Source organism: Micromesistius poutassou (assembly GCF_964030765.1).
Source record: "Micromesistius poutassou genome assembly, chromosome: 12".
NCBI classification, from domain to species: Eukaryota; Metazoa; Chordata; class Actinopteri; order Gadiformes; family Gadidae; genus Micromesistius; species Micromesistius poutassou.
In genome coordinates, this window is record NC_140282.1 from 6,796,605 (window position 1) to 6,807,041 (window position 10,437).

Sequence of the window (10,437 nt, forward strand, 5' to 3'; positions counted from 1 at the left end):
ACTCACCAAACTTTGCACAAAGGTCCAGTCCCATGCCAGATTCACTCAACTCCAAGGACATGTGCCCCCCCCCCTCCTAGGGGGGGCACAATAAGCGTTTAAATTTAAAAACTTAAAAAATTCCTACCAAACCAACGGTAGATGCTACAGTGTTGAAACTTCACCACAATGTAGCCTCAATACTGCTGAAACTTTAGTCCACTTAAACTCATTACAAATTATGAAGTCCATCACTCTGTTTTTTCAATAACTGTAAAACTTTTAAAATGTATCTCCTCCCACAATTTTTGCTCAATTGTCACCAAACTTGGTACAGAGCATCTCCAGACCGTCCTCAACAAAACTTGTTTCTCGGATTTTTGATTAAGCAAAAATTGATCCTACAGTGCATGAAAACGTATGACTGTAAACAGTACTGTAAACGTATACCATCAAATTCTTGATTAATACATTTTCAATCTTCCTGAAAAAAATTGAGAATATTCTGAAGTCATGGTTGATGTAGTTTGGCAAATATCAGAATTTTATCTCAAAAACTGAATTTTTGAGAACATTTTGAATTCTGCTCTCATGGGAACAACTGCAGCCAATGTGAGAGTGGAATTTTTAAACATCATATTTTCTCTTATGAAGCAAAACACTTATCATTAAAAACAAATCACCAACATTTCCATGCTGTCAAGATGCAATTTATGTATTATCAGATTTTTGTTTAGATGACTGAATTTCTGAAATTTTGACTGCACGACAGTGAATGGCTTACTCAATTTGTGAAGCCACTGTTGAAATGACACTTGCCAATTAGCCAATTAGCTCAGTGCGATAGACAATGGTCTTTGGTTCCAGAGGTTGTGGGTTCAATCCTCAACTGGTGCAAATTGAACATTATAAGGTCAACTGTCCTGTCTTCCTATTCTCCTGTTTGTTGCTCAGAATTTGCCAAAATTAGCCCGGACCCGACCCATTGCTGCGCAGCAGCTATAATCTTCTTCTTCTTCTTTCTTCTTCCAAGGAAGTCATACTTCCCATGGGTGAAAACTCACCAAACTTTGCACAAAGGTCCAGTCCCATGCCAGATTCACTCAACTCCAAGGACATGTGCCCCCCCCTCCTAGGGGGGGCACAATAAGCGTTTAAATTTAAAAACTTAAAAAATTCCTACCAAACCAACGGTAGATGCTACAGTGTTGAAACTTCACCACAATGTAGCCTCAATACTGTTGAAACTTTTGTCCACTTAAACTCATTACAAATTATGAAGTCCATCACTCTGTTTTTTTCAATAACTGTAAAACTTTTAAAATGTATCTCCTCCCACAATTTTTGCTCAATTGTCACCAAACTTGGTACAGAGCATCTCCAGACCGTCGGATCGGATTTTTGATTAAGCAAAAATTGATCCTACAGTGCATGAAAACGTATGACTGTAAACAGTACTGTAAACGTATACCATCAAATTCTTGATAAATACATTTTCAATCTTCCTGAAAAAAATTGAGAATATTCTGGAGTCATGGTTGATGAAGTTTGGCAAATATCAGAATTTTATCTCAAAAACTGAATTTTTGAGAACATTTTGAATTCTGCTCTCATGGGAACAACTGCAGCCAATGTGAGAGTGGAATTTTTAAACATCATATTTTCTCTTATGAAGCAAAAGGGTTAGCAGCGCAGCGATGGGTCGGTTCCGGGCAAAATTTGGCAATTGAGCAACAAACGGGAATAGGAAGACAGGATAGTAATAATCATTATGAGTCTGAAAAGCTGGAAAAGCATAATTGGTCTTTGAAAAAACAGAGTGAAGGAAAAAAAATGTACATAACTTTCTCCAATGTTGGGGCTACAGTTAAATGGAAGTTGTGAAGCTGTCGCATATGGTTGATTTCGTATGAATTTTCAAAGTTTTAAAATTTAGACATTTGCTGTAGCGCCACCATCAGGACTATTGTCTTTTGTGTGCAGAGTTTGGTGAGTTTTCATTCATGATGATTTTCTCAGAAAAAGAAAACAACCTAGGAATACAATTGTGTCCTGGATTCTCTTTTTTTTTTATTCAGAGGTGTGCTGTCTCCATCAAGAAGAATTTATATTTCTAATTGAGGCCATCTGGTATTTTGATGAGGTATCAACTTCATTCTAACTGGGTTTTGAACAACCTGTGGCACCAAGAACCAGCTTCTAAACCACTGTGCTAACTGGCTGGTAAAGATAATTTGTGTGTAGCTTCTTGAATAGACTCAAGGAGTCGCTGTCCAGGTTGCTGTATAACCACTATACTACCACAACAAATGTATTTTATGTTAATTCACAGAGGTCCCACTACCGTAATCCCTTCAAAGGCAGACTTTTTTTCAGGTTCGGAATGGCACCCCTTTTTCAAAAAATCATTATGGGCTGGCACTCCGAAACAAAACAACAAAATGTTCTGAATTGTGAGTTCGAGACCCAGCAAGGGTGGTGATGATGATGATGATGATGACAGATCAAAATGTCAGATGTCCTCAACATGAAACACATGACAGTTGTACTGATGGTGGCATCACAGCAAGCCTCTAAATTAAAAAATCCAAATAGCTTGGACTGGACCATGTGCGAAGGCTCCTAACATCTTAGACTCATAGTAGATGTTTGACAAATACATATCAGAATTTTACCTCAAAAACTGATTTTTCTTTTTACTGTGGTTTCAAATCTGCCTGCACGACAGTGAATGGCTTACTCAATTTGTGAAGCCACTGTTGAAATGCCACTTGCCAATTAGCTCAGTGCGATAGACAATGGTCTTTGGTTCCAGAGGTTGTGGGTTCAATCCTCAACTGGTGCAAATTGAAAATTATAAGGTCAACTGTCCTGTCTTCCTCTTTGTTGCTCAGAATTTGCCAAAATTAGCCCGGACCCGACCCATTGCTGCGCAGCAGCTATAATTTGTATATGTAATCAGTCATTGAAAAAGAGAGCCTGCTCTCAATGGCCTTCCCTGAATAAATAAAAGTTGAATAAAAAAATAAATAAACATCCATGAAAGTCCTTGAGGTCACGCAATGCTTACGTACATTCAAAGAATGCTTCCCCAGTCTGTGGCCCTATCTAGGGGTTGTTGTAGTTCTATGTGTGTGCAGTCAATCACTCCCAAGCATTGTGGCATACCGTGTACTTGGCAGAAGTTGATGACAAGATCCTTCCCTTGGGGCTCTGTACTCAGGGTTTTGATGTAGTCTGGACCCAGGAAGATGGTTATGGCCTTACAGAATTGTTGGATGATGACTGAAACAACTTGTTGGGAAAGTCCAAATGCAATCGCGGTTTTCCAGAATTTGCCATCATCGCTGAGGTAAAACAATGTGCATGCTACCTTTGTAAGTACATCCAAGGGGGCCCTCATATTTGTGGTTTCCCCTTCCTCATGCGATTGTAGTATTTTGCTGAGGTTAATCAGGGCTGATCTGGACATTTGAAAGTTATCTCGCCATTCCTTCCTCAGGACCTCCATCAACCTCATTGACAAGATTATCCCACCAGGCACTGGTTCTCCCCTGTCTAACCGATAACTGTCGCTCAATTTATGACTGATTACACCGCTGGACACGAGAATTGTCGCAAATCGCTCAAGTAATAAAAGCTTTCTTCAGCCAGATGAGAGATCGAGCCCCATCTGCACATCTGATCTCACTACCAAAACAACTAGCTCCATTAAACAGCATATCTCCCTTTCTCTGTCAAGATCGTTCTCTCTTCTGTTGCTCACTTCATCAACCTGTGTGAGCGGCATACGATGGCCTAAAAGGACGTCATCAAGGCCCTTGTGCAAGGTTGAGATGGCGATTTGTAGAATGTCGCAGCCCTAATTTTTATAAATCCACATAGAGGTGCGAACTGCACGTCTAAATCATGAATGTGATTTGATGATTTCCGAGACGACACACGCTGTTTCTACTTTATACCAGAGCTATACCAGAGCGCATTTGAGGAGAGATTGTGTGAGCCTGTCTGCCTATAATTTAGGCTAATTTCTCTCTTTTTTTCTCATGCCCTCTCTTGCTCTCATTCTCTTAAATTATATCTAAGGCTTAGGCTATACTATATTTTCCTTAGATTCATCGAGACATGAAGAAGCCAAAAGTCTGTCTGACCTGGCCTGGAGTTGGGTTAGTTGAGCTACTTGCATACACACAATGAGCCCTTCTCACTCATGGACCATGCTGGTGTTTTCAATTTGAAAGCAAAAGCAAAATGGTGTGAAAATATATATAGGATTTGAATATGACCTCTCTGTTTCCCCTTTGCTTTTTGTTTCCTATTTATATATAAAATTCTTGAAGTTGCCATTATTAAGCATTATGTCTATTGGAAAATATATATATATATTTTAACAATACAATGAACCATGAATTGCATTGATTTATGAAAAAACTATTAAAAACTGGTTGAAAATGGCCCTCAAGTTGTAAATGTAAAAGCAAGTTGTAAAAGTGACCAAGACAATTTTGCACAGAGAGGTAATCCAGTGTCACTTCTCCATGACTCAGTCATGTGTGCAATCCAGGGTATCCCAGAAAAAACACTGATTCACTCCTTCCAAAGTCAACAGCAGTCATGAACAGTCACAATCACACACTGATAAAAAAAAAAACAGGTGGTGGAACCAGGTTCCACCACCTGGTTTTCCTGCTTTGTTTTTATTTTTAACTATAAAAGTTACAGCAGCCTACAATGGAGGATATCTAAGACATGCATTTACAATAGGCCCAGCTTTTCCTCAATCTATAATTTTATTTAAAAGGTATAGATTTGGCTTGTAACCTAACTTGAGTTGAACTTTACATAAACTTTACTTGTACTTTACTTAAACTCTACCTTTCTACTCTCTACTAATGCATAACTTCAACAAAACAAAACAAAACAACAACAAAAATACAATATTTTTGATGATATCGCACAAAGGGATATGGCATTACAGTGTCTGTGAAGTTACAAAACAAAAAAATTGAGGCCTACTGAACTCTTGGCCTACTCATGACAAATCTTCCTCAGAGACTTTCTCAAACCACATGAGCTCATGGTAATATCCTGTTGGCTGATAATACCACTAATGCTCACAACAGGAAATTGGCTTCAACGGCAATTGACCAACCATCCAACTGTCTAGTGGCTCGTGACTCAGAGGCAAGACATGGCAGCTTGGGGACGCTGTTACCATAGGGACCACTGCCATTTTCCTTTCGGAAGAAGCCATTGCAAATGTTAGCCAAGGACAGGAAATCAGCCACTGCGATGTTCTTGTTAAACGACTCAGAGGTCCAATAGAGAAGGAGCCAGAGTCAGGATGAGACAGCATTGTGCAACTGGGGGGGTATCACCTTCTATTTTTATTGTACACATTGACAGACATAGATTGAAGAGTTACGACATGAGGTGATAGCTGTGGTATTTTATCTGTGTACATTTCATTTTGTGAAAGAATGTTTACTATCGAAAACTCCATTGCAGGGTGGTACCACCCCCCTCTGGGGTGCAAGGCACTGTACACCAGTGGAATAAACCACATTTCTTCATGATTTATTGAATTCATCGTGCTATAAATAGCCCTGTTTTGTTTTATGGAGGCTCTGTCCAGTTTACGAAAGAGAAAAGTAGTTATAACCTGTATCCCATAGCTACAGACTCAAAGGATAAACACAAGGATAAAACAAATGTGGAAAAAAAACTTTCTTATAGGGGTATGCATGCAAAATACACAAGCGCTGCTGACAGCAGCTTCTTGCAATGTTTCATGTGACGACTGAAAACTAAAGCAAGACAGCAACAGTACTAAAATGGAGACATAAAAAATTTTAAGAATACAGATAATTAACTACACTATAAATCGTGAAATATTTGCTTAAACAAATGTTCAAATAGTCATACTTCAGTCGTATATTATTTTTCAAATTTTATTTTTGTAAAAATATTAGTTTGGTCTGATTTCAAAATAAATTTGACTAAACAGTTTCCATTAGATGTGACTAACCCTAATACGGGTTTACCCGGGATCACCCGTGAAAATGAGGCAATTCTTATTAAGAATAACATTTATTAGGGTTTCTTACGCTGAGCCCAGGACTACCTGCATTCTCGGAGTCTACCGCTAGGAGGAGTCTTGTGCGGAACGGATTTCTTATTAAATGCCAAGGGTTACTTGCATTCTGTATTCTTACTACTAGGCGGAGTCAAGGATAACCATATTGAAAAAATCCAAACAAATACATGATTCTTATTAGGTGCCAAGCACAAAGTGTGCGAAGGCAACTGATTGTAATTCTTAGTTTTATTTTGTATTTTTACTCTTAAGGGAAAAACATCACAACATATCAAGACCATGGCTGATGTGGTCTTGATATGAGTTTATTCCCAATTAAAAAGTGCAAATAGCACAAATACAAATAAGAATTACGTTTTCTTTATTAAGATATACGTAGGCCTATGTCTAGGATTGGTATCGTGATTCTTAATAAGAAATACATCATATATATTAATTTGAGGGGTTAGGGTCCACCTGATGGACGTTTTGTGTAAATATTGATGTATTTCTAACAGGGTACAGAATTCTTATTAATAATGCTGTCATCTCAAAGGTTTAAGGTTCTCAGTGAAAATTCTATAAGGTTTAGCAACACCATACTTTCAGGACACATTACTACTCTTATCAGGTACCTGCCTGTGAAATATCAAGGTTCCTGGACCTTGCTTTCTCGTGTGAGGAACTAAGAAGTTTGACTTCAGGCCGACGTTGAGGCCTACTGTTGACGGCCAACTTGAAGTCAAGTCCCTTCAGTGCTAATTCTATAAGGTGTAGCAACACTATACTTTTAGGACACGTTGCTGAACACACCAGGTACCTGGAAAATCCATTTTGAACCAGTTTATTGCTTGGATTATTGTCAGAATTAAGCTTTTTACCTAACAAGCTCGGGTACAGAATTCTTATTAATAATTCTGTCATCTCAAACTTTTAAGGTTGTCGCTACATTGTATTTCGCTACATTCAACCGGAACCGGAACCAGAAGTGTAGGTTGGTTGTAGTCTTTTCGCTCGGTTCTCCGTATCAACAGTAGGGCTAGAACCGAGCGAAAAGACTACAAGCACCCCCTTTCCGGTTTCCGGTTCTGGTCCGGTTTCATTTAGTGTCACCTTATCCAGATTGGCTCATTTTTTATTATTTATTTAACAGACTATAGGAAAAATGTGATTTTCATGGCATGGGATCTTTAAGTAAACTTAAGTGATATCTGGACGGGCATACATAAGTCTTATTAATGACGACTCCATTTCACCCGGAGATGACAGTGTTGTTATGACCACTTACGTAATTCTTATTTCTTTATCAGCGTATTTATTTCTTACTTTTCAAGTAAGCGTTGTTATTCTACAGTAAGAAATACTTCATTGTTATTTTTTCAGTGTTACTATTAATAAAAGGTAGCCTAAGTATGACATATGTATGATGTATGATAATATATTCTTAAGGACAATGACCCAGAATTTAACAAAAGTTTTTTTTATTGAAACATAAAGCTAAACATTTTAGCATGTGTAAAAAAACAACAACACTTCAATTATTGAAAATAAATACAGCAGCACCAGGCCGCAGGTGGCAAAAACTGACATCTAGACAGCCCAAGAAAATGGGCATAAATCGGTAAACACGTCAGGAATTAAAATAAACTGGTACACAAATTTAACATAACCAAATAAAACATTCTGCACATCACGACACTGCAGCAACCCCTGTGAGTGAAAATGAAAAAAAAAAAAGTCCCACAGCCACACACACACACACACACACACACACACACACACCTTAATTATAACATAATATAACAAATTATACATTAGATAGAGCTGCGCCAGGTTGCAGACGAACAACAAAACAGCCTGCCGAAAGTCCTGCCTCATGCCAGTCCTGGCATAAGTCCCGGCACGTGCTGCCACAGTCCTGGTCTGGTCTGGCCTGGTGCTCACTATCAAATTAGACAAGACATGAAAGGAAAAAAAAAAGTTACCTTCTAATGAGTTAGTTAAGTCATTACAGCATACTAGTAGTTAGAAGACAGCCAAGACTGCCTGTGTCCGCGCCCGCCAGACGACAGGGGGAACTGAAGTAGATTTGCATGATTCATAGTGGCCCACCGGTTTTACATTTCCGGTCGAGTGCTGTTTACGTACCTTAATATAAAGTGTTACCGTTACTACTTACTAGGAATTACGTAAGTCAGTTAAATTAGTTAAAGTAAATGTTAAATACGTACAGGGTTTTTGACTCAACAGATTATTACTTACCATTGCAGTCTTAACGAGGCTTCTGAAGTTGTCAATTGTCATGCCCAGTTCCTTGCATTGGTCGAGGAGGTTGGGGTTTTGGGCTAAGGTGTCGTTGATCTGAAAACAAATTATTTAGAAGAGTTATTCAGGCATGAAACACCTTTTGACGCACAGCCAGACTACTATTGAGGGAGACATATACTTACACTGTCACATGTAATGCAGTCCCACATCCCCTTGAATTTCAGCCGAACGGCTTCCTGTAGGTCAGCTGGATACACCATCCTGCGCCATTGACCCTGCAATCACAATCACATAAAATGCAAAAGCTAAGTATGATGTTATTCTTATGTCCAAAATGCATTACTGTTATGTATAAGAAATTCAAGTTTCAACATTCAACGTACCCGCTTTAAATCTTTAGGCTTCTTTGGTAGTGGGCTTTGCATCTATGAGAATACAAACAAGTCGTAATTCAATGCATAACTAGTAGAAGTTACTTCAATTTTAATCAGTAAAACTTACATCGTCGTCGTCCTTCTCGAGAGTTATGTTTAAGTACATAATATCAGGAACATCAACTCTTACCTGGTGGTGATTGCCATGGCTTCAAAGAGAATTCTGAATCTGAAAGTGTGGGTGCCATTGCACTGGTCCTCTCCTCTCCTTCCTCTTTCTCACCCTCCTCCTCCATCCTCACTTGACCCGACAACTCTGTCGTCTCCACGACCTCCGTTGCCGAATCCTCCTTTGCCGAATCCTCCTTTGCCGAATCCTCCATCTCCGTACCAACACTCCCCTCGTTCGTCTCTTCCACCAAAACACTTGACTCCTCTTCCTCACTTTCACTCACAGATTCCTCACTCTTGTCATCCAGATCAGTTTCAGATTCCACATGCTTTATCTTAATCTTCAGACCTATTGCCTTCTCCACGTGTTCTCTGACTGCAAATGTCTCCTTAAGGTCATTTTGGGCGACGTAGTATTGGTCAGCTGTTTGCGGCTTGTGGCACATGGCCCTGTTCACAAGCCTTTTCTGTTTGTCTTTCAGATTGCAGTCAATCTGGATTACAAGTGAGATCAATTTTCTATGAAAAACCAAGTACCAAAACATGACACATTTTACGCTGACTAAACAGACCAAGTTTCTACTTACATTTGTCGACACGGCGGATCTCAGGTCTGATGGTGTGATGTCACGGTCGACGCCACAGTGCCTACACGCTTTTCTGACCAGGTCGGTAATTTTTCTGAGTGCTTTGCCTTGTGAATTGAAGGAGAAGGTTTCTGGTTTTTTATCAAAGCCCGGGAAGTGGGCGCGTTGACTGGCGAATCGGCCAAACCACAAGAACACCTTCTTAGTCAAAGCCACTTTGGCACATCCATACTTGGAAGCCGTCTTGTGTTCCCTGATCTGCAAACATGAATAAATAACACAAAAATAACATTATGTTTTTAATATTAACTGTACAAGATAGTTAGACGTTTGACTCTTTGTTACTCACCTTGATGAGAAATTTGTCCCCGTCCTGCACTGCTTTTGTATACTCAGACAGGGTCATGTTCTCCACCACACAAGTCCGGTGTCCTCTCAGCAGAAACACGAACGTGGCCAGCAGTCCGGTCGCCGTGTTTACCGTCTCTGTGTCCTGCTTGTCCATGAGATCCTCTGTGGCAAAACAAGGCAAGTTTATGTTGCATGTTGTCCTTCCTACTGTGGTTGTTATAGAATAAATATGTTAAAAGTAATTATGGAACTTACCAAGGGCATCTGGAATGTGCACTTTGAGGGCATCCTTTAGTTCCTGCATGTCCGACTGCGTCACCAGCCGGGCATCTTTCCGCTCTTTCACCAGTTGACGATGGCTGGCCATGTCCTTCAACAAAACTTTTATGTGCCGGTTCATGTGGCGGCACAGGGTCTCAGCTTTTCTCTGTCCGAGTCGAACGCCCGCCACATGCTCCTCCAGGAGATACTGTGCAAACTTCTTGATGTCGAAGCAGTAGTTCTTTGTGTTGGTGACCTCATACCTTGACCGGAGACCTTGGATCCAGGCTACGACTCTGCGGTGATCATTCAAGTATTTTAAATGACCTGGTGGGGGCCCCTCGTTCTCACCCCACATGAAGCCTACAAA